The sequence below is a fragment of the Pongo pygmaeus genome, chromosome 9 (assembly GCF_028885625.2).
Source record: "Pongo pygmaeus isolate AG05252 chromosome 9, NHGRI_mPonPyg2-v2.0_pri, whole genome shotgun sequence".
Lineage (NCBI taxonomy): Eukaryota > Metazoa > Chordata > Mammalia > Primates > Hominidae > Pongo > Pongo pygmaeus.
This window is the reverse complement of record NC_072382.2, coordinates 25,114,543-25,141,133: the sequence shown is the minus strand read 5'-3', so window position 1 is coordinate 25,141,133 and position 26,591 is coordinate 25,114,543. Positions and strand designations below refer to the sequence as shown.

The 26,591-nt window shown below is 35.3% G+C and overlaps 1 long non-coding RNA gene across 1 annotated transcript in view; it reads right to left on the bottom strand.

Moving 5' to 3' along the window:
• LOC134740331 (uncharacterized) overlaps positions 1 to 26,591 on the bottom strand; it is an 84,335-nt gene that overhangs the window by 57,388 nt on the left and 356 nt on the right. The window contains exons 2-6 of the long non-coding RNA XR_010127724.1: positions 11,524 to 11,637; positions 9,743 to 9,863; positions 8,606 to 8,721; positions 2,877 to 3,017; positions 2,226 to 2,533 (exon numbers count right to left, since the gene is read on the bottom strand). This is a non-coding gene — a long non-coding RNA (uncharacterized LOC134740331). The remainder of the gene's footprint in view (positions 1 to 2,225; positions 2,534 to 2,876; positions 3,018 to 8,605; positions 8,722 to 9,742; positions 9,864 to 11,523; positions 11,638 to 26,591) is intronic.

Genomic DNA, 26,591 nt, shown 5'->3' with positions numbered 1-26,591 from the left:
CCGGCACCTAGAACTTGGACTTCTATCCTCCAGAACTGTGAAAAAAAAATATATTTATCTTGTTTAATTAAGCCACCTAGTCTGTGATATTTTGTTATGTCAGCACAAACAGATTAATACAAGTAAATAATTGTTTATAATCAAGATCTTATTTCGACTGGAAATATTTATGTGAACAAATCGTATAAAATGAAGACTATTTTACAATCTAAGGTACATTCGTTAGGGTGCAAACTTGGCAGCAAGAGGCAGGTGTACATGGTAGATATAAATGATTAACACAATGAATGTGTATCCTTATTTGTTTCAGCAAAAATTGCTATAAACCAAAATGCTTCCTCCCTGACTCTATCCAAATGTCATCTATAACAAAATATTTTATTTGTAATACCCTTTTTCAAAAAGATTTTTCTAAATACTCCACAACTTGGTATGCGTAATAATTCTCTAATTGGTTTATGTATTATCTTGATTGCAATATTCATAAATCCTTAGATTCATGTCAAATATGTATTTACTTTTCTCAGTAACTGGATCAATTCTTGATATAAAATAGGTATTTGATGTACAATAATATATAATTGTCTGATTACCATTAACCCATACCATAGGCATATCAATATATAAATCACAACTTACCAGCATATAATAATTTAATTGGAAGTTATATACTTTTATTCTGAGGTGCATAAAGTCAATATTCAGTTTTTTATGTGATTATTTTTATAATAAATATTCTTGACTTAACTAGACTTAATGATCTGGGTCTAGGGCTTTTATCGCAATGATTTCAAAGCAAAATTTTTTGTTCTTGACTTAAAATGGAGATTAGATAGTGTGCTCATTATTATGGGTAAGTGTTATTACTTTTAAACAAAATATTAGCAGAAACACTAATCTTCTTGAGATTACATAAACCAGGCCGAAGAAATGATCCCAGAAAATTCTTAGGGCAAAATTATTAGCAAGGATTACATTTTTTTTAAACTCAAGATTGGCAAAAGAGCATCAAAGGATCCATTACACTGAACTTGCATGCGAAAGCATACATGTAAGTACCTACATGCGTTTTGCTGAAGAGGAGTTTCATGGCTCTGTAAGACTCTTCCAAATGGTTTCTCACTTGATTAAAAGTGAATAACTCCTATTTCAGGTTTTTCTCAGAATTGTTTAGTATCACAGTTTGAGAAGCTAATAAAGAACACAATCTTGAAACTAAGTGTGAAAGAACATTTGATCAAAATGAGGCCCAAATATTAAGTTTATAATTCAAGCTGCACTCAAACTTGGTGTTGTTAGACCACCTCTGATGAAGTGAAAGCTTAAACAAATAACCTTCCTTCAACTTCACTATAATCCATTAATAAAACTCTTCTAAAAGCTCTATAAAAGCTAGCACCATTATATACATAGAAGAATCCAGCTGGCATCTAACGATGGGCAACAGCTGTCATAAAAGGTTATCACAAATAGATAAAGAAAGATACATCAGTAATCACAACCAAAGAAGAAGGAATCTATGCATATGGTAGAAATAAATCCTGTCTTTCTAGTCTATAATTGCTGATAGCTAACTTAATTATTCTGGAGAATTCAGAAAGAAAATTTTAAGTATAGGTCTGCTCATTTATAGGAATTACATTTACTCCATTTACAGGAATTAGAAAACCGGTTTAAACATTTCAGAAGTGAGCAAATATTTTTATTTTTATTTGTTAAAATCCAAAATCACCAATAGTTGAATCTCTGTCACTGAGACAGCCATAACTTGTTAGCCAATATTTCCATGCACCGAAGACTCCATAAATACAGTTTCTCTCTAAAAATAAATTTTTCTAGATCCATTATTAATTCTGATTAGTTCTTTGCATATGCTTTGAACAAATTTCTGCGTGAGCAGAGGTCTAAATGCAAAGATGAAGCAGCTCTATATATTAAAAAGTTCAGCCTATAATCAAATTTAGCTTTCAAACTCATAAAACTCAAGCTCCCCCTATGTGTATTGCGTCAAAGGAAACTGAGCATGGATAAGTGGTTACTCTTTCATTTTTCTGGCCTTCATTGATTAATCATGGTGACTCTCTGTGGTCATTCAGGGGTTGTGTGAAATGCAATTCCAAAGAAGAGACATAAAGATCTGTCAGCTGGAAACACAGTGCATACTCAAGGCAAAAGAAAAAAAAGGAAGAAAGAAAAAGAAAAAAAAAGCAAAGGATTAAACGTACCTCAACTTCAAATATCACTTGAGATTTGCTCCTCAGGGAGAAACAAAATTTCTTGACATAAAATTTCAAGTGTAAAATGGATACTCTCCTGAAGTTTTTAAACATCTCCAATCAAATGCTAATTTTATAGTAGCTTCACTGCAAATTCCCTTCCCAAGGGATGTAGGCAGCTTGTCAGAAATCTGAGGAATTGCACTAGTGACTCGATGAAAAACATGGCAATCTTGTATGCTTTCCTTACTTTTCCATTTAGCATATCACATATCCTGAGGTGTTTGTTTTAAACATACTCACCCACACGGATGCACCTAACACAGAAAGATACAACAGCAAGTTACTCATCCAAATTTCGACAGCTAATCAACAAGTTTATTCAAGACAAAGAGGAAAAGCGCAGTGTTATGAGTTGAACTGTGTTCCCCAATATTCATATGTTGAAGTTGTAACCCCTCATGCTGCAGAATCTAACCATATTTAGAGGTAAGATCTTTAAAGAGGTGATTAAGTTAAAAATAAAGCTGTTAGGGTGAGCTCTAATCCAATCTAACTGGTGTCCTTATAAGAAAAGGAAATCTGAACACTCAAAGAGACATCAGGTATAGGCACACACACAGGAAAAACCAGGTGAAGACATACTGAGAAGTCAGTTACCTGCAAACCAGGAAGAGAGGCTTCCGGAGAAACCAGACCTGCCAACACCTTGAGCTTGTAGCCTCCAGAGATGTGAGAAAATTAATCTCTGTTGTTTAAGCCACACAGTCCGTGGCATTTTGTTATGGCAGCCCGAGCAAACTAATACAGGCAGAAATAAAAATTAATAAAAAAATGAGTTTTTGTATCCAACATTCAAATTATTCTCTAAGGTACTATACTGTGCCTAGGTGATATGTAATTACCCATGAATGTGGCACTATTGTGTTGTTCAGTAAAACTTAGTATATTGTTATAAATTTAGGATGCTAATTAACCTGCTTATTCAATCACAGTAATTGTACATAAACTCTGCACATTTTTTTCTAAGCCATGTTACCTGCTCTGAAGGAGCTTACAGGGTAATTCTGTGAATAAAACATAACTATTTAATTATTATATTTATTTAAGCTGACAGTATATGAGCAATATAACATGGGTAAGGTAAAAGGGCTATGTGACACCAAGGTAATACACACGCACCTCATTGATTTAATAATCAATACTATGTTTGATTGGTTATACCATGACACATCATGAGCTAAACTCTTTATATTCATACTCAATAATCACAAAAATTCTGGGAGCTAGGCATTAATGTCCCCTATTCTCCAATAATTTAAACTGAAACTCAGAAATTAAGGAAATTGCTCAAGTCCATGTAACTAGTAAGTGGTAAACAGGATGTGAATTTAGGTTAATCTGTCAACAAAGCCTGTGTGTTTAAATGACATGCTATGTAAAGATCTGGTCTCCTAATGTTTTAAATAGGATATATATATATATATATATATATATATATAAAATCCTATGGCTATTTAATTATATATATATAATTTTTATATATATATAATTTTTCCAGACACTTCTCAGTACTATAATGTGAAAAATGAAAGACATGTATTAATTTTCTTAGTTTGCCACTGTATGTCATCTATGTTAATTCCTATATAACTTATTACCATTAAATAATGCTAAGAGCTGAAAAAGATGTCCAAGGAATTCTTGTTCAAGTCTCTTATTTTCAGTTGAAGAACTGTTATTTAGGAAAGTTGTAGGACTCATTGAGTTTTATGAAGCCAGACAGTATAGGACAGTACACTCCAAGTTTAACCACTCCATGAAATGTTGCTGGTTTATGATGATATAAGTAGCTTGCCACAGTGTATTTAAAAAATAATACTATTAATAGTTCACTGATTCCTTCATTGAGAAAGTTTTGCCATGCAAATTTTCACTAGGACTATAATGATCCTCTTAGAAGCTTTGTTCATTTACATTTAAAGCGAGATTCTCATTCCATTGTGGAAAATTAAGTCTCAAATCAGAAGCCCTCTACAGATCTCACTTGGAGTATCAATGGAAGACAGGACTGGTATCTTTAGTACCTGGCCTAGATTTTCTTTTTTATGCCATACTAGAAAAAGAGACAGAAAGCCTTGAGTTCAGATTATAGCTCCTTGTCTTATTAGCTTGGTAAGCTGTGTAAATTAATTTAATGGTTTAAATAAAACATTTTCCATCTCTGCAGTGAAATAAATAATACCTCCTTTAATATACAAGCTATCAGGTAAATTAGAGATCACTGATATAAATGGGACACATAACAGGTACCCAGGTACCCAATAAATAGTAACTAATATTAATATGTAAAACCTACAGAGGAAAGTTTGTTTAAAGCACCCGTATCTCTAAAATAATTTATAATGAAGAGAATTTACTAAGCAACACAAACTTTGTCTAGAAATTATAATGGAATTTCCTAAAATACTTAGTCTTCTAAGAGCAGCACCAACAGCAGGGCAATGTCAGAAACAATACCAATATGGATAGCTGTTAAAGCTACCAGAACAAAATGCATCCCACTTTTGTAACTCATAAAAGAAGCAACAGTAATGATGGGAATTCTATTCTCAGCCACCATGGAATAAGTTGGACTGGACTTATGCTGTAAAAAATTTAAAACACATAAGTCACTATATATTTTTTAAAAGTTGTTTTCAGACAGTAGATGGCATGTAGTACAAAACTATGTTTACTGAGAGTAGGAAAGAAAACAAGATGAGCCTTAAATTTGACACAGATTTTTGCCCGGAAGCAATATCTGGACAGTGATGCAGTGAGAGCCATCCTAACCAGAAAATGGCAGTCTCATTGAGTTGAGGAGACAGAATAAGAGTTCAGAGAAAATGAGGTAGCTAGAATTTGCAGAATAGATTTCTAGAAAAGAGAGAACCATAGGGGAAAACAGCCCCCCTGAGAGGCCCCTTAAGCCTTGGCTGTGAAATTCCATGAGGCTGGGCAAAAAACAACCAAGTACAATAAAACCTTAACAATTCCGGAAACTCACATAGAGCTTGAAAGCATTTGAATTTCACCCTGGTAAAATGGCCAGTCATTATTGAACACTAAGGGCATTCAGGAGAGACCCTAAAGAGGCATTCAAACCAGAGCGACTCCATCTTGAGTGAGGGCTAGGAAGATGAAGCTGGGATCTGCTGGGCTGCATTCCCAGAGTTAGATATTCCCAGCCTCTCGATATTTATGTTTAAGGTAACAGATTGATAATGTTTACTAAACAGACCCAGACTTGGGAGTGTCCTGATATACTGATAACTTGAGAACAAAGACATTCCTAATTTTGCCTTAAAGATAATAATATCAAGTCTTACAAAATATAGCAATTAAGAAAATTAATCCTTTATCACAAACCTTTGTAGAGGAGTGCATCTCTGTATGCTGTTTTTTTTTTTATCCTATATATATTTACGAGCATTGTACCTAGGGTGGACGCATTCCTCCTCTCACTTTCAGGAACGTCCTACTCTATCTACGGAGTAGCTGTTCTTTCACCACTTTACTTTCTTAATAAACTTGCTTTTGCTTTGCACTGCAGACTCGCCCTGAATTCTTTCTTGTGCAAGACCCAAGAACCCTCTCTTGGGGTCTGGATAGGGACCCCTTTCCTGTAACAGAAATGTCATGCCTTAGTGTTGTAGCTAAATTATATCCAAAGTAAAGACTTCACTAGAATTTCTTTTAACTTAAAAACAAGCTTGAAAATATTGAGCCAATATGCAAATGTTTTAACTACCTGATGGAAAAATGCCCCGCGTTCTTTAAAACAATACAATTAAATGGAACATCCAACAGTATAATATATATTGCTATGTTCAGCAGTCAGTGAAAATAACCATTTCAAGAAGCAAGAAAATGTGACTCATATCCAGAAGAAAAAGTAGGAAAAAAATACAGATCTAGAAAACAGAGGCGACGGAATAGGCAGATTTGCATTTTAAAACAGCTAAACATTATGTTCAGTTATTTAGAAAACAACATAAAGGTAAGAGAAATAAAGGGAAATTCTAGAATAAAAATATGGTATCTTATTAATTGTAATGAGTAAAATTTAATAAATGAATTTAATAAATTCAATAAATTTTATTAATAAATTAATTAAATTTATTTATTAATAAAAATAATAATTTTAATTTAATAAATAAAAATCTCACTAGATGAAATTAACCTCTAATTAGAGATTGTACAAGAAAACATTAGTGAATTTGAAAACATAAAAATAGAAACTGTAAAACTGAAACACAAAGAGAAAAAATAAAGACTTAAACCAACTTTTCAAATTCAAAAAATTCTGGGAAAGGATGTTAGTCTGGCTTGACCTATAAGCCTAATTCCTGGAACACTCGCAGTGTCTGTGGAGATGGGATACTTAATTAGCCTATGATGAGTTTCCTAATCTATTAATCAGGCTAAGCCAGGCTATGTTGAGGTAACAAATAACTCCAAACTTTTAGTGGTCTAAAATAATAATGATTCATTTCTTACTCATACCAGAGTAAGACATTGAGGCTGCAGCTCTTCTCTGTGTCATCTTTAATCTAAGATCCAAGCTTACTGAATAGACTCAATTTGGACTAATACCAGTGTGATAGAGAAAATAAGTATAGCACACCACACGTTGGCTCACTACGTGGGATACACATTACTTCTGCTCACATGGAATTGGCCAAATAAGCCCCATTGATACAGAGGAGGGGAAGGGAAGGGCTGTGAAAGGAAGGGCATGGTCCCTTTAAATGACACAGAAGTGGGGAAGGGCGTGGTCCCTTCCTAGGGCTCCCTCTTGTGCCTGTGCCCATGGACCTAGGTGAGGACAGGCATTTTTATTTTCCTGCCCAAATGTTGCATTTCCCAAGACAATCCTGGCCTGCCACGCCCCTATCCTGTGCCTGTGAAACCCCGAGACCCTAACGGGCACACACACAAATGGCTGGACGTCGAGAGAAACACACTGGTGGAAGAAGACACAAGCAGCTGGACGTTGCGGAGAGCACGCCAGCAGAAGAGCACATGACAGACGCCAGCACGCTGGCAGGCCTTTGAGTGGTGGAACGACATGGAGTTTGGCTGAGGCAGTCAGAGATGATTCAGCAGCCAAGCAGCCAGACTCCATGGGAAAACCATCTCCCTTCTGGCTCCCCCATCTGCTGAGAGCTTCTTCCTCTCAACAAAGCCTAGCAGTCATTCTCCAAGCCCACGCGTGATCTGATTCTTCCGGTACACCAAAGCAAGAACCCCGGCATACAGAAAGCCCTCTGTCCTTGCAATAAGGCAGGGGTTGAGCTAACACAAGCCACCTACGGATGGCCAAATTAAAAGAGCACTCTGTAACACACACCCACTGGGGCTTCAGCTGTAAACATCCACCCCTAGACACTGCCACGGGATCGAGCCTCACAGCTTCCCCGTCTGCATGCTCCCCTAGAGGTATGAGCAGCGGGGCGCTGAAGAAGTGAGCCACACCTCATCGCACACCCTGCGAGGAGGACAAGGGAACTTTTCCCGTTTCACCATGACCGTGCTTGATATTATTGAGAAAGAGAAATGTAATCCTTCTACAGGGAAAAGTAGAAAATATTTTTAAACAGTAATACAGTCTACTAGTGTACCTATCCAATCATTGATATTCGCCCTTATTTTTCTCCCCCATTCAGAACATGTCTATCACTATTTTGGCTGACAGAGTAGCTTCGATATAGAACATTTCTCATCTCGTAGAAGAAAAATGAGTACCACATATTGATCCTCCAAAGCTCTTCCAGGAAATTTCACTCAGAATTTATTGGCCAGAGCAGGTTACAAGAGCATGCCTAACAACAGGTGAATAGGGAAAATTAATCTTCATTCTGGGAGGGATATGAATATTTTTTATCAAAACTGTAGTTTATCACATTTGGCCTCTCATTTGAGAAGGGAGTAGACATGATGTGTGGCAGCCCCAACAAGACTGCAGTTTGGATAAACATTTGTCTTAGTGATAATATGTTTAAATGAATTCTATGGTAAATTGAATTTGGGAACTGCTGAAGACAGGATCTTTTTCTTGGTAATTTACAATGTACATTAGCATATTAAACAGTGTGAGCAGAGCTGCAATAATAATTTTATTGTTATTGGGCTTACATAATCTTATTATTATTGGGCTTATATAATTAATTTAACCCCAAATACTCCAAATTGTTGACTTTGAGACCTATTTTCATGCTGAGAAATACCGTGATAGTGATATTAGTTCCAGGAAGTTTTGTGCCAAAATTGACTCATAACACTTACCGGAAATCTCTCTTGAAAAGTCTGCAAATCTTTAAATTTGGAAGTAAAATAGCTCTCACCAAGTTTCTTCCCTTATTCGATTCCCAAGATTTGTCATGCATTTCCTTTGCCACAGTCTAACATCCCTTCAAATTTATCCAAAATTTCATTTTTCAGAAAACATTCTCTTCTTTTTCTATTGTTAAAAAAAAACCCATTTTATATTATTTTGTGAGAGTTACTACATTTGGCACTAGAAGAGAATAAAAAGTCACCTTGTTATTTTTCTCTATCTTTTCAAAATTATAATAAAATATCCAAAACATAAAATTTGCTATTTTGACACTTTTCAAGTATACAATTTAGATGCACTAATTACATTCACAATGTCATGCAATCATCACCACTATCAATTTCCAAAAGCTTTTATTGCCCCAAACAAAAATTTAATAACTCATTAAGCAATAACTTCCAGTTTTTGTCTTCTCTTAGCCCATGATTTAATCTCCTTTCTGCCTCTATGAATTTGCTTATTCTACATATTTTATATAAATGGAATTATACAACATTTGTTCTTTTGTGTCTGACCTGTTTCACTCAGCATAATTTTTAAAGATTCATCCAGGTTATAGCATGTATCAGAGCTTCATTCCTCTTTATAGATGAATAATATTCCATTGTATGTATATATCACATTTTGTTTATCTATTAATTTTTTTGATGGACTTTTAAGATTTTTTTCAGCTTTTGGCTATTGTAAATAATACCTCAATAAATATTAGCATACAAATATCTGTTTGAGTCCCTGTTTTAGATTTTTTTATATGTGTCTAGGAACATATGGCTGGGTCATATGGTAATTCTGTGTTTAGCTTTTTGAGGAACTGTCAAACTGTTTCCCATAGTGGTTCCATTATTTGCCACTCCCTCCAGCTATGTACAAGGGTTCCAATTTTTTCACATTCTTAGGTTGCTTATTTTTCAATAGCTATAAGTCTTACCATGAATACTGGATCAAATACCATTCATTACAAATACTATGAATTTGGATCTTGTCATGCAAGATCCAAATTCACATCTTAGAAATGTTAGAATGGTACACCATTACTCACTTATGCATCTTTGTATGTTCTCATACTATTTTCATTAATGATGGTGACACTGATAATAAACATCAAGGATCTACTCTAATCAGAAACATTGAAAAAGTAGCTTACCTTGTTGAGAGAGACTGACTCTGACGAAATAATTCCTTAATAAGTTTTTCTGGAGCACATCTCATGATTGCATCAAGTAACTGATCATGTTTTGTTTTTTGTTTTTTTCCAAATATATTTCCTGACAAGGAAAGAGATATTCACCCATTGTAAATCAGTAAATGAATTCTCTAGTACGAGTGAGCACCTTGAGAGCTGGACAAGACAAGGTGACTGTTTTTTAGCTCTTGTTTCCCCAGCATATCCAAGGACTACAAATTTAAGAAGAAGGAAAAGAAGTGAGGTCATATCTATTGAGTTCCTAGTATAAGAAGTTTTTCACTTAATATTCACAGTGGCACAATAAGCCAGGAAGACAATGTAAAGAAGTAGTTAAGCATCTAGATTATGGGTTCAGATTACTTGGGTTTAACTCCTAATTCCAATCCTGAATAGCTACATCACTTTTAGCAATTTTCTTGCATTCACTCATACACTCTTTCATTCAACAAATATTTACTGAGCATTACATGATGTGTGCCTGTATTGACCTAAACAGACAAAATCTGTCCTTTGGAAATTATACATTACTTGGAAATATAAACATTTAAAACCATAAACAAAAATAAAGCCTGGGAAGAGGTTAGATAATAATCTGTTTTATCATCTAAAATGGAAATAATAATAGCTACCCCAAAGGTCTGTTGTGACAACTGGAATGATATAATCCATATAAAGTACTTAACAGAGTGCTTGGCTTTTAGGCAGTGTTATAAAGGGATGAAGAAACTAATGTCCACCTAGGTTAACTATCCAACCAAGAGTCACTCAGCTAGGAAGTGGCAGAGCTAGAATTGAAATATAATTTGCCTGCCCATACATAGTTTTTCATCCAAAGATTCTACATGTTGGGAGATACAAAGAGAGAGGGAGAGAGAGAGAGACAGAGAGAGAGAGAGACCAACACAGATGCCTTTCCTGGAAAGTAGTTTTGGTCCATCATTACCAAAGGCACATTTCCCATAAATCCTATAACTATCATGAAAAAGGAATTGAGATGAGTGAGTCACTTCCATATTTGGGGTCATGATGGACATAGTTCCCAAAGAAAGTGTTCAAGATAGGGAATCTGTAAAGTACCATTTCTTTCTTTCCTTCCCTGGAACAATAATGTCATATGATCTTGGGGCTAAGATTTTAAGAAAAAGTTATCTATCCGTAAAATTCAAACACCTTCCTAGGCCAGTGTAAATTATGGCCAGAATGAGAATTTGGGGTGCTCACGCACTCTTCTGTCACCAACAAGACCTACAGAGCTTTTTTTTTTTCCCCCAAGTTCTGAGGAATTGGTTAAAGTTAGAATCCACACCCACTGCTAAAGTTGGCGATGGGTGTGGATATATGCTTGATCCCCTGACTTCTTTGGATTTCTATATAAATTGGGTGATAGCATGTCCCAGTTTGCCTGATGGTTCACATGTATGCTGATTGCATTACCATATTATTAATATTCTCTCCTTTTCTTATAACAACCATCCCTCTTCGTAAAATAAATTACACGTCCGCCCTGTCTATGTGCATTTAGAGGCATAGGGTGGCTAACAGTTGCTAGTGGTAGAACTTCTGAATGAAGGAAACATTGGGTTGCTTAATTGCAGCCTGGAAGACATTCAAAAACTCATTCTTATAGGGTACTTTTTCCTTTGACATGATGCTGTTCAATTTGAGATTTACATCTGTTGGCTAATAAGGAAACAGCTAATAGTATTTGCTCGTTATTTTCTGTGCTCAACTTTACATACCTGCATTGCAAGTGAATAAGTGGATGTCTAAACAAACAGGATAACCCGACTGTCTCTGTGGTGATGTTTCAGGTTATTAGTGAAAGTTTCATATATAAGGTTTTTATCCCTCTCCTTAAATAGAAACAAAAAACAATTAAGCTTGTTCAATAGAAGTGATACTGATCTAAGAGACAGGTGAGGATTACAGTGCTTTCAGACTTAATGTGCCTTTAGTTGCTTTGTTTTCTAACTGAAAATAGGCAAGCAGATTAAAAAGACAAAAAATAAACACAATCTTGTGGCAGGTGTTCCTTGGCCGTAAGAAAATATTTTAGAGGAGGTTCAACTCACATTATCCTTTTCTCTGGTATCCAGTGAAAAAGCAAACAGCCTCTGACCACCTCCAAAAAAAAAAAAAAAAAAACCAACACAAAATCTCTTAAAATATCCCTCTGGCTTTGCATTAAGGGCGGGACCATTATCTTGAGTAAAAATATACATTAAGTATTTTCCAAAATCTGATTGTTTTCTTACCCAAAACAGTTTTAGAAATTGGAATGTTGTCACACCTGTAATCCCAGCACTTTGGGAGGCCGAGGTGGGCGGATCACCTGAGATCAGGAGTTCAAGACTAGCCTAGCTAACATGGTAAAACCCCATCTCTACTAAAAATACAAAAATTAGCTGGGTGAGACGGTGGATGCCTGTAATCCCAGCTACTTGGGAGGCTGAGGCAGGCGAATCACCTGAACCCAGAGAAGTGGAGGTTTCAGTGAGCTGAGATCGTGCCACTGTACTTCAACCTGGGTGACAAGAGCAATACTTCATCTCAAATAAAAAAAGAAGAGAAAAGAAAAAAAAGAAATTGGAACTTTGAGCTGTGAGCAAAAATTAAAACCTAAACTTCTTAATTTGGCATTTAGAGTTCATCACCTGGCTCCCATCTACATTGTCCTCCCCCTAACTTGTTCTTTGCTACAAACAAATCGAACTACCTGAATACCAGAAAACCTACTCCTTCCTGTCTTCACAGATTTGTTCACACTGTTCCTTCCACCTAAGGTGGTTTTTCCTTCCCTTGCAACAAGTCTGAAATCCATTTCAAAGTCAAGTTCAACTGTCAAAAAATTTCTAATAAATACAATTTCTTTCACCCTTGAATATCTATAGAATAGTACCTCTTATGTTATAGGCATTTACGCATTCATCTGATTTTCTGTAAAACATTGTAGGTTCCTAGGAGGCAGGTTTTATATGATCTTTTGTACCTTATTAAATACCATCATGGTGTTCATCATAAATTTGTTACCCAATGCCAGTTTGTTAAACAATAAATCAATATAGGAAGGAAGCAAAAGAAATGAGGGAAAGGAGAATGGGAGAAAAATAAATTGTAAGCACAATCTTTCCAGGATATTAGAGTGTCTCTCATTGTTGTGTATTGTGAGGCCCAAAGTATATGATACACCTCACCCCAAACGATGATAAAGGCATACACTCTTGAGTTTTATATTAACTATGTAAAGTACTTGGAAGACTGGCACACAGTAAGCGCTTTTTATGATTGTTATTTTTACATAATTTGCCAACCTCTCAACTCAAGCCTACAGAAGATATAGTGGCTTAGTGTAATGGAATGGAGACACAATTTGACTCAAAGCATTCAAACTTTAGCTCACTCATGTACAAAGTGTCCACTAGTTAAGGGTGTTAAATCTCCCTGATCCAAAATTTTTCTTAAGTATAAAATAAGGATTATAATAGAACTAATGTCATAAGGTTGTGCTAAGCATTAAATGAAATAGTGTCTGGAACTTAGTAGTCATTTAATGAATGGCAGTCACAGTAGTACTCAGAGACTCAATTTCTTAATCAATTTATTGTTTGTAATTTGTTTCATAAGCAGTACTCTAGAGTTATTAAGCTGTTAATTGTAACCTTTTTAATGGTTTGTAATTTTAGTATATACTGTTCATACATTAGCTAGATGCACTCACCTCCTTTTATACATTTCTGGGAAATTATCATGCACCTCTTTTGTTTTTTTCTCTAACTGTCTACACCCGTGTCTCTCTTACAAGGACTTACAAAGACTGCTCTTAAATTAGTGAGGCAGCTTTCTGATTTGCTCTTGCATACAGTGAGTTGGCAATGCCTGTACCCTTGTCTCAAGTAAAGATAAAGTTTAGGGTACAATTATAACATGGATGTTCATATGAGATTCAGCTATCTCTGAGATTTTGCCTGAAATTGCCCCTTTAAAATTGCAATTGGCTTTTTCCTTTCCTCTGCCCAGATTTTCCTCAGAGCATTTCCATAATGAATCTTTTGCACTTGAATCCTTGTCTTAGGTTTGGCTTCTGGGGAAACCAATCTAAGAAAATGACATATTACAAAGGAAAGCAGAATTGAAAACTTTGGCATGAAACATCAATCTTTATTGAGTTGAAGACTCTTTTTCTGCAGCAGTATAACCATCCCTCCCATCCCCCAAATTGATTTATTTTTACCTTGCCAGACTTCTATAGTACTTACTGTCTATGCCGTATTTGGCATTTAACTTTATCTACTAGTTTTCTAGTACTGTGTAACAAATTACCAAAAATTTAGAGGCTTAAAATAATATATACTTATTATTTCACAATTTGTATGCGTTAGGAGTCCAGGCACAGCTGTCCTGGATCCTCTACTCATGGTCTCACTGGGCTGAAGTCAAAGTGTCAGTCAAGACTGTAATCTCATTGGAAGCTCAGGGTCCACTTCCAAGCTGTGTAGTTGTTGTCAGAATTTAGTTTCTTGCTGTTATCAGAGTAAGTCACACACTTTCTTGTTAACTACTGGCGAGAGACTGCCCTCAGCAACTAGAGGCCATCCTTGGTTCTTTGCCATGGGACCCCATCCATACTTAGTTCACAATAGAGCTGTTTTCTTCTTCAGTGCAAGCAGCAGTAGTCTCCCACTTTGAATCCATCTGATTTCTTTTAAGGATTCATCTAATTAGATCAGGCCAACCCAAGATAATCTCTATTTTATTAACTCAAAGGCAACTGATTAGGGACACTAATTAAATCTGATATTTCCATTCTGCTAAATAACATTACGTGATCACAGACATAATGACCCATTATATTTATAAATTTCATACACACTCCAGGGAAGAGGATTATATTGGGGATATTTAAGCAGAAGGGCAGAATTTTGGAGACCATCTTAGAATTTTGCTTACTAAATTTGTCTTCTATGCTTACTTGCTGTATATAGAGCCTTTTGCTGGGGGGGGGGGTGATGCTCCATAATCTAAAATTAATGAGTATTTTAGAAAGTGATTTTGATAGTGACGGGGTCATTATAATTTTTTTTCTAAAAGGGAGATAGTAGGACTGCATCATATGGTTTTCACAATCCAGATGTCAAATCAGAAAACATTCTCCCCACCAAAAAATTAAAACAAATACAGAGGTAAATGTAGGTATAATTTATGTAGCAATAATTTGATTTCTATGATTCTTTTTTTTCCTGATGCGGAAAATGGGTATAAGATTCCCCCTCTCACTGAGTTGCTAAAAGGATTAAAGAAAATTATTAGAGAAATACCTGACAGATAATAGGTGCCTAACAATTGGAAGGTACTTTGCACAGAATGCCTTAACTAAATTTTGTAGAAAGAAAAGCTATTTTTAAGAACATGTGGAACATGTTCTTTTGAAAAGCAACAGATGTTTGGGAAGTAATTAACTAGTGCACATAAAAGAGGACATTTATTAGTCACAGAAAGCATTTTACATAAAAAGCCACCTTAAAAGAGTTAAAGAGAATGAGAAAAAAAAGGTAATTGCAAGCTGATTTCTCCCCCCAGAAGAGAGTTTAGGGAGGGAATTGTGGTATGGGAAGTTATCAGTTAAGTTCCATATTTTGCAAGTGGTAAGATATTAAAAGTCCAGAGGTCTGGAAACTTGATTGAATTTATGGGACCTATCCCATAAATTACCGACAAATTACATGTTTCCTAGAATATGTCTTATCTTGGTGTCTGGGGACTTCAGGGCTTCAGCACAGGTGCAAAGTAAGATTTTAAAAAATATTACTCAATGAAGTATTTAGAATGCGTGTCAATATATTACTTCTATATGCAAACAGTCAAAAAAGTATATAATTGTGATAGAGTTGTTTTTGTCTTGATTTTTAAGTAACATTTATTGATAGCTTACTGTGGACCAGGTATTGTGCCAAGCATTTTGTATCTATGACCTAATTCAATCCATGGTGAATGTGTACCGCAATTAGTTCTCTTTTACAAACAAGGAAACTGAGACTCAAAGAAATTAACTTGCCCATAAAAGCTAGCACAAAAATTAGAAAGGCACAAATCAGGTCTGGAATCCCGTTTTGTGTGTCCTAAGCTGTGCCCTTAAGCTCTCTGCCACACGTAATTAAAATAATATGCCCTTAGCATTCTTTTGTATGAATCTTTTTTTTTTTTACTGAAGAAAATATTTGTAGTGCATTTATTTATTTTTTCTATTACAAAAGTAGCACATTCACCACACAGATAATCACAAAGAAACCAACCCCTAAAATTTACCACCATTAACATTGTGTATATTCTTGTCTTTCTAAACATGTGTATGCATATATGTTTAAATATATAAATATACAAACACATATACACACCTTTATTAAAATTGTGGGATGATAATTTATAATTTAAATGTATAATTTTATTTTTTATTTTTTAATTTTATTTATTTATTTATTTTTTGCTCTCTTTTTTTTTTTTTTTTTTGATGGGACGTATCTCAAAATAATAAGAGCTATCTGTGACAAACCCACAGCCAATATCATATTGAATGGGCAAAAACTGGAAGCATTCCCTTTGAAAACTGGCACAAGACAGGGATGCCCTCTCTCACCACTCCTATTCAACATAGTGTTGGAAGTTCTAGCCAGGGCAATTAGGCAGGAGAAGGAAATAATGGGTATTCAATTTTGTATGAATCTTGGTAGTCAATTAGGAATCACCCTGCTAAGATCTCTTCAGGGGACCTTTTCCACAGGGTTTCCCCCTTTGAATTCACTGACATATTTCTATTTTGTGTCCCTTGTGGGCTGGTTGGCAAATGAAAGTCAAGAGCAAACTGAATGAAATTCTAGCAGGAAGGAACCTCCAGTGAATGCTTCATTTACAAGGATGGAGGCATGCTTATTGGTTTCACCCATGCTCTCTAAAGCATTCACACTTGCTAGTGTGTTAACAGCAAAGCCCATCATAAATGACTATTTCCACTTTCAAATCCTCTCTTATTATCTCTGCTCAGTGACTGTGAGCAGGTTTAATCTATTCCTCTCCATTCAAACCATTTTATTTTAACTACCAAATAACATTTCCCATTTTCCATATTCAGGGAAAGGCTGACTCATTTAAATAGAGTTTTGCATGACTTACTTAAAGCTGACAGTTTGCATGCGTGGAATTTAAACTCTCTAGAAATCTGGCGAATTCCCTTAGATTTTATTAGTTTGTAATTTTTTGAAAAATGCAATAACACCCTAGCTTGAAAAGATATTGGTGATACAAAAAAAGCTCTCTTAATATCAAAACAAAACTCCTGAGTCAGGGTCAGTACTGAATCTGAATGGCAATTCTCCTGAATCCAGGTGTAGAATTGTGGATTCTATACTCCTTTCTTGTTCTAAATCACTTTTACATAACTTTGAACTAATTTTCCCTCAGGACTTTAGGAATCTTCTATAACATAGGGGCCATATTTATATGAAAGCTAACAGATGTGATTGCAAAGAGTTTACCGGCATATACATATGTGAGTATTGTCACAGAAAATAGTTTAATGTGCTATTAAAATTGTAAACTAAATTATATTTTTATGAAGAAGTTTCTTGACAACACTTTACTCTGCCTTATTTGGGTAGATGAAACACAGAAGTTTTACACAGTCACTAAGAGAAAACAAATAGAAAGTTAATCAGAAATAGTTGCCCATGTAGAATGGCCACACTATCTCACACATGAAATGCATACACTGGTTATCAAATGTAAATGGGGATCCAAGTCATAAAATCCGAGAAATTCTAAGTTTTACTTTTTCTATTTGGTGACTATTGGAAAGGTTACCTAATGAAGATAATGCTTTAAGTTTACTTACCTGTAATGTGGAGATAATGACAAGTATTTCACAGACTTTTAAAGATTAAATAAGATAGAAATGTAACTTCTCAAAATATAACTGTACTATGTTCTTCCGTTTCCTTCCTAAGTATGCTCCAATTTCATTAACAACTTGCTCACAACCAAATCTCGAATCTAAAACTGGAATAAGCCCTTGAATGTACTTAGTTGTTTCAAAATATTAACTATGAATTGAACCATGAGCGAAATCAATTTAAATTGTAATTTCTCTTTGTGTTCATAATTAATTGAACTAGGTCAGAACCAAAGCATCAAAATACTATCCTAATAGAATCTTAATCAAATTATATTTGATCAGTTTAGTTTCATTACCAACTCACTGTTCCATCTTGTAGATAGAACATTCTTTAATATCTAAGATACATCTTATTTCACTTCTTGTACACTCTTTAATATCTAAAATATATCTTATTTCACTCCTCGTCACCCAGCCTGAATAAATAGCTCATATGAATTTTTTTTTTTTTTTTTTTTTTTTTTGAGGCAGAGTCTCGCCCTGTTGCTCAGGCTGGAGTGCAGTGGCGCGATCTCTGCTCACTGCAAGCTCCACCTCCCGGGTTCACGCCATTCTCCTGCCTCAGCCTCCCGAGATTAATTTGTGTTAAAAATAAATAAGGCCATTTAACACCTGCCACAGTTTTTTTCATCCCTATTTGGTAGTAACAAAGAATATTCTACCTTTCTAACCAGATATTTTAAATCCTAAGTCAGATAATCAACATACAATTGTACTGATAAAATACGATATGTTCTAAAATTGTTGTTTAACATAGAGATATCCAATATATTATGCTAAATTTTTAATGTTAGTAAAATTTAAACACTGCTTCCATTGAAATCCACCAATTTATGATTATTACCCCAAATATAATCATGCCTTTCCTAATTATGTTCTAAAAGAATGGTTGTGAAACATCGATAGGGATTGTGTATACTCTGGATATAAAACAAAGTCATATAATCAAGACCCCAAAGTGTCTGTCATCAGTCTTCCCAATGCAAATTTTGAAGTAGAATAAAGCAAAAAAGTAGCTTAGATTGACAAAATGTCTTCAACTTTCTTCACTCTCAAAGTACCCTCCTATTCTGGGTTTTACTAAACTTAAGTCTGTCTACATACTTGAGACCAGATCATCATTTTGTTTTACAGTGAGACTGTCCTTGTACCATTCTAAGAGATATTGATGATTTGGTAATCCTATCAAATGCGTGCTGTAGTAATATGTGAATATTGTAAGAAGGTAGTATACTGAGGTAGTGAAGAGTTTGGTCTCAAGAGCTAAACTGCCTGGATTCCCCAAAGCCCTGGCTTTGAATCTCTGAACAGATCATTTGACCTCTCCTTAACTACTTTTCCTGATTTAAAAAATAGAAATAATTATAACAATCTAATTTGTAGGATTTTAGGAGAGCTAAATTAGATAATAAAGTATACGTAAAACTACTTCTTAAATAACTATCCAAATTTACTGAAGCTGAGAATTAGCATTGTTTGTTAGATGATCTCATAGAAAGATAAATGTAAGAGTGATTTTTCACAATGCGTGCAGCTCATTCACCTGAGAAACAACCAGGTGATTATTCTAGCTGAAGTGAAGGTGTTTTTGGTCCTATTTATTGACTTTCTCATATAGACATTGGGAACCAGTAGTGACCAAAACATGACTTTCATTTGATGAGATACAAAGGTAATTGTTTTAAATTTTTACAGAAAATTAATAACTACTATCTTCCTTCTACATATGAGATGACACTTCACATTCCCCTTGTGATTTGGTGGGGTCATGTGACTATAGCTAGTCAATGGAGTCTGAGAGTTACTGTCACGTGTCACTTTCATGTTGAGGCAGTGAAAAAGTTTGTGCAACATTCCAACAGTCTCTTCCTCTTCTGAAGTTGAGTGTGAAGGCAAAAATGGAGAGCCATGATCTAGCAGCCTGGATGTATTGTATCCGTGCATCTGTGCTAGCAAGTTGTCAGCAGAATTTGTGTGACTGAGAAATAAACTTTGTGTTATGTCACAAGAATTTTAGGATTATTTGTTGCCTCAGCATAAACTTAGTCCATTTTACAAATACACACGTTTTGTTAAAAAAAGTCATTTTTGTATTTACAGGTATTATGTTTTCTTATAAATCTGCTCCTAGTAAGTGACCCATACTCTTGACCTATTTGTTTTAAGACTAGTAGAAAATAGTCACAATTGATAAACACAACCATTTTCCCATTGAGATTGAAAAAAACTAAACATGTTGATCTCATGAAGAGTCAGCTTCCACATTTGACATTGAATATTATAAGTGTAATTTTTCATGCTCACTACAAATACAGTCACTATCACAAAAAGCACAAGATATAAATATAGTAGAAAAATAAAAATATTTACTACTATGATTATGCCTACCCTCTGTCAAAAACTCCGAAGGGTCTGAGATTTTATGTTATTTGCAAACTAAAAACTTAATAGCCACAGTTTTATGGCAGAAGGCAGAATACGTAAGACTCCTGGGTCAGAGAGAAAGAGCTTTGTTACTTATTGCAATAGGAGCATGTAGAGTATCAGCAGTTGTGTTGGTTCTCAGAGCCTCAAATTCCATGGAATGTTACAAACAAAAAGACTACCTGCTATGTAGAAATGTGATATGTGTTTATAGGAAAAGGACCCAAGCTTAGAGAACTCAAATCCTTGATGATAGACAGTGAAACTGCCTGGTCATTGCCTAGCATGGAATGTCATCTTTACTATGTTGTACATTAAACAAACCTACACTTGTCTCTGGAGGGAGATATTATTGCTGTCTTCCAAAGCTATTTGCTGTACAAACATCCTTGAAAAGATAAGACAGAACAAAATGAGGCAGTGTCTTTGCTTGTAAGAAATACAGAAATGTGAGGAACTTGTGAAAAATTGTCAAAACATATACTCCTCATTCCTACATTGTCTTTGCTTCTAACAAATTTTTCTGTGAGTATGATGCTTCCTTGACCACTCTAATGAATCTGAGCAGTATACGGTGAAAATAAATCATTTTGTTTTGTCTCCTGTAGTATTGAAAGGCTTATATTGACAGTGATTCACATAGCAGAATGAAGTCAACCTATAGTGCTGACCTCAACAATGCTTCCTAGGGTCCTGAAATCAACAAGTTGAATGAGTTGAAATTATTAGGGTATAACTTAGAAATCCATGTAGATTTCTCCCTAAGAGCCCACATCGACATTTTCATTTGGCCTATGGCATTAATCCAGGTACAGAAGGACATCTTAGTTATTGCACAAAGCTCGTTTGCAGGAAGAAAGTCTAGGGTAATTTAATCATCCATAACAACCCTGGACAGTGAACCTGACCTTCATGTATTTCAGGGCTAAGGTGTTGTCATTGGTTGCTTCATCAAGAGTCAGAAACAAATTTTGATCAGTTTTTCTAATTGAATGACCTCTATTAGGACACTAAACGATATCCATTGGAATAACTATTTGAAAAGCACACAAAAATAATACATTAGTTTTCCCTCCAAGAAGTAATCTGAGTAACCAATGGTAACCTTACTTTAGAGCAATCTCTATAGTCACCTGAGGGCTACATGGCCTATTGGTGCTATTTTCTTAAATACTGGAAGGTCTCTATAGCTACTTCTAAAGTGAAGTCACCGTATTCTTAGGAGGAATGCACGCTCTTATCCAAACTCCACTCACAAACTGCAATCTCAAGGGTACACATGGTACCTCCGGAAAAAAAAGTGATTTATTTTTTACCCTACACGTGGAATCTGCACGAATAGGAGGATACAGATTGACGGTACCTTTGTCGTAGACTCAGATGACTGGTGGCCATTGGGTACCTAGTTCAGTTTGAGTAATTGAATCTAATCTTTCTTTCTGAAGAGATTGCTTGAGGAAAATCAGTTTAACTGGTTCTGTTTGTTTATATCAACAGAACAAACAGTTTGAGTGACACGCACCTGCCTCACAGAAAGACGGAGTGTCAAGTACGTGAATGAGGATGGGGAAGACATCCGGATCTTTTGATAGATATTTTGTGTGAGGGAGGTCAAGAGTTGGGACTATCTCTTATTTTCAATGGACTTTTTCGTAAGGTTAAAGGAAACATGTTCAAATCATGATCAGCCTAAATAATTGTATGCATTATTCTTTTATGTCTTATAATTTTTTATAGTGTCCCTTTCTGTCTTGTTTTATGTGATTATTAAAGACATTCTTCCCTTAACTTGTAGCCTTATAAGTTAAAAGTTCATATTGAATCATTTGAGAATAGATAACTGTACTCAAAGTTGCTAAACCATAGACTATTTGATAAGACTACCTAACAGCCTTTAGGGTATTTTGCTGCTGTTAATACTGTTGATAATGATGAAAAATAATGACTAAAATTTATTTAACATTTGTGTATGCTGAAACTTTGTGAGATATTTTTGTAGTTTCAAGAATTCTTATTGTATACACTTTGCCCCATTTCATATTTACTTCCAGAGAATAGGCTAAAATTAAAAACAAAGGGATGTATTGAGACTAGTTTTGACATGATGAGAGGTTTTTTTTTTTTTTTTTGAGATGGAGTCTCACTCTGTTGCCCAGGCTGGAGTGCGGTGGCATGATCTTGGCTCACTGCAACCTCCGCCTGACAGATTCAAACAATTCTCCTGCCTCAGCCTCCCGAGTATCTGGGACTACAGGCATGTGCCACCATGCCCGGCTAATTTTTTGTATTTTTAGTAGAGATGGGGTTTCACCATGCTGGTCAGGCTGGTCTCAAACTCCTGACCTCATGATCCCCCCTCCTCAGCCTCCCAAAGTGCTGGGATTACAGGTATGAGCCATTGAGCCCGGCCTACATGATGAGAGATTTTATCTCTTAGAATTTGTATTTTTCCTGGCCACCCTGGGAGCTCAGGCCTTACATGTTGCCAGGATCTCTATGTTAAATGAGATTTAAGCCTATCTCTCAATTAAAAGTTGGCTTTGTCTGGAAGGTCCAAGGAGAAAGGGCTAATCATAAATTTTTTAATTTAAGTCTTAGGTCAGATGCTTCGTATTAATGTTTTGGGCTGCACATGATTTAGCTACATTTAGAGAATGAAGAGTTCCTTATAGATTGTAGAAACCATGCTAGGTTTTGTATTAGGCTGTTCTTGTATTGCTATAAAGAAATACCTGAGACTGGGTAATTTCAAAAGAAAAGACATTTAATTGGCTTATGATTCTGCGGGCTTTACAGGAAGACTAGTGCCTGCATTTGCTCAGCTTCTGCAGAAGCCTCAAGAAGCTTACAATTATGGCAGAAGGTGAAGGTCAAACAGGCATATCACATGGCCAGAGAAGGAGTAACAGGAGACAGAGATGTGCCACACACTTGTAAACAGCTAGATCTTGCAAGCACTATCACAAGGACAGCACCAAGCATTCATGAGAAATCCGCCCCCACATGATCCAATCACCTCCCACAGTTTCCACCTCCAGTACTGGGAATGACAATTCAACATAGGATTTGGGCAAATATACAAATTACATCAATATTTCTCACTGTACAGCAATCCTTTTGTCTTGCTTTTCTATATCAAACCCATCAACCTTTAATGATTTATGACTAAAGCACTGATAGCTACTGGGAACATCTAGAACTCATGTGCTCTATCTCTATTCCATAGAATATCACCCTCTGCTATACTGGCTTAAATAAATATTTCATGTTAGCAGACATAAATTCAGTTTGTCAGATCATGTTCAGCCCAGACATCATTTCCCTTTCTTTTATTTCCTAAATCGTTAAGGGCTAAAGTCAAAGCTGTTATATGTTCCCAAAGTAGTATAAAATATGTATGAAGCATTTAAGACATTCCAAACATTTCTCTTTATGGTTTGGGACCAATGTATCCATTAATTTGCTCTTTGGTCTGAGCTTTTGCCATAAAAGTCTTAGGCCAGGTAAACATCAATGTTTTCCATTTTTCTACAATTTATTATTATTATAGTATTATTATTATTATTATTATTATTTTAGCTAACAGTGACTGCTGGAAGCCCCTAGAAATGAATGCCAACCTAGTTTACAAAAGACAGTGACGATGTCAGTCAATATGCACAATTGTTCAACTTCTTTTATCTTTGCAGAGCCACCTAGTGTAACTGAAATGGTAAACCTGAATAGGCCTTTAATTGGATTGAGCTATTATGGATCCTAGAGCTAGCAATGCAGACTGAAAATAGTGTGTTCTTTGTCTTCACCAAGATAAAATGTGCTTCAAAGGCAAAAATGAAGTTGCTTGAAGTCAGTTATTAGCTCAGTCAGATTCATTTTCAATAGCATATCTCAGTGTGTTGCTTGTCTTCTCAAAGGTGGTCCTTTCTGGCCATTAAGAAAGAGTAGTGAAGCATCCCTCCTGTCTTCCACACAGGTTGATTGTTAAATGTAACCAAGGAGACTATAAAAGGCTTCTAAAGGGGAGAAAAAAATCAGCCTGAATGCCTCTGATTAATCCTTGATGTCCCAGTTTTCTCACCTATAAATTGGAGAACCTAATTTCTACTGGAACAACTACATTGTGGTTGCTGTGAGAATTAAACGGGATAATGTCTGTGAGAGTGCTTTGCAAATTGGAAATCCCTCTATAAATGTATGGATTATTATACTGTTCACTGTCATTTTTTAAAACGAATCTTCCAAATATCTTCACACCTTGAAGAAAGATTTGAAAGAGTTCCCATTCTTTTAAAATCCTGTTAGATCATTTTTCCCCTTTAATTTCACTTTTGATATGACTTACTCAATTCTGGCCTGATAGCTATTTAAGCAGTAAATCTTAGCATAGCCATCAGCAAAACTTCATAGACAACATTGTGTAAAATTCTGTAACCTTGAAATTTTATTCCCATCTTTTCTTGATAGACATGAATATATAAAAATTTTATCTGAAAATTACAAATCAGTGCAAAATTCTTCATTGTATCACTGTTACAGATTTTTTTGTCTGTGGAAAAAATAGGTAATTACTCTGTCCAGTTAAGCTACATTTTGGCAGGTGATGAATGTTGACATTATGCTGACTGGAGCTGAACCATAGATTATTATTGATATGTGTATGTATGTTCATATCTGTGTATATGTGCATGCTCACACACGTGTATGTATGTGTGTGTGAGAGAGAAAAAAAGGAAGAAATAAACATCTTGGATAAGTTAATATAGCGCATAAATTGATTTTTCAGGTACTGAGTACCTGAGATGCACTAGGCATAGAAAATAGAAGAGTAAGAAATTTTCCTGGCCCTGAAGCAGCTTTTAACCTAGGGGTCAAATCAGAGAATTCCTTTGACATTTCCAGTTTCATTAAATGAGATGTTTAGATCATGTGATAAAGTTACTCAAAAAGCTAAAATGGTGAGATTCTACTTAATTTTTACATTTAAATCTTATTTAAGAGAAGAAATCTGTTATCTTGAAGACTGGATTCAGCAGACTTGACCCTCAAAGAGGGGATATTTTCATGAAGAAAAAGGGGCACTGCCTTTTTTCTTGAAAGGATCAGATTAACCAAAGCAAAACTTCAGTTCTTTGGGGCTAGAATGTATCTTTTCCGTCAGTAGAAATCAATGAGTAAATATTTTAGTGGGAAAAGAAGAATAGATATAATTTTCATCTGTTATTTCCTTTAGTTATTTGTCTACCATTTATTCACAGTCCCAAATCATAGCTAGATCCAGGTGGACAACCCAGGACCCTGCCCCAGTGTGGGCCAGCCATTTGGCAGAAGTCGGTGGACAAGTTTTGGAGAGTTAACCCTTGATATATACTTAATCTTAGTTAATCTAAGATGCTTAAAGAGTATCTTGCTGATGAGGTCCCTTGTTTTTTTCTTTGCAGAATAATTAATGTCACTTTATTCCACATCTAAGATGGTTCATCCTTTCACCTCTTAAATAAAATGTATGAGAGGCCTTCATTTTGGACTGAGTCCTGCACTAGGCTGTAACAGACCAGATCAAAAAAGAATAGAGTAACTCCAGAATGGAGTCATTGATGCCATGTGCCAGACAATCAAAGGGAACTTAGAAAGGGGCCAGTTTAAAAACAAAAAACAGAAAACAAAAAACAAAAACAAAACAAAACAAAAACAAACAGAAAATTCACTGCAATCAATTTAAAGGGGCACAGTTAACCTGAGCCAGCATGATAAATAAGTCGTCTTTGCTTTCACCCTGTAAGAAAAGTGACTTTCAACAATCAATCTGTTTTCTTTTCTTTATTTCTGCTTTTTTCAGCCTTTTCTGCCTGTAAAGCTCACTTCTTCTGCTCAGCTTAGTTGAGTGCCTTTCTATAATATTTTGTAGAATGAATGCTACTGGACTCATGAATTGCTAATAAAAGCCATTTAGATCTTTAAAATTCAACTCGTTAAAATTTTGTTCCTTGACACACTCAAGGAACACAAACTGCCTTTCTTCTTATGTTTTTATGTTGTGTAACTTAATCTTTATTCCAGAACTATCATTTCATGAACAACTTTTGATTTTCCTTCTTTTCACCCTGAAATTTTTACCAAACTCTGAAATGTAATTGTATAATTACTGCCAAATTTGACTTAACTTTCACAACATGTTTCATCTGAGGTTTGTCATCTTCTACCCTCCTCACCAAGACTACTTATTTTTAAAATATATAATCCATTTATAATGAGACTGAATGGTGAAAGTGAAGATATTGATATCAAAGCCCTGCCACTCATTCCTTTGTATCCTGTAGATTATAGTTGGAAAACTAGCAAACCAGACTGTTTTAATATCCTCTTGCTTCCATCTGATTGGCCTTTCCTCTGGATCAAGCATTCTGGATGGTTTCTCAGAATTCAGAGTAATGTATTTTATCA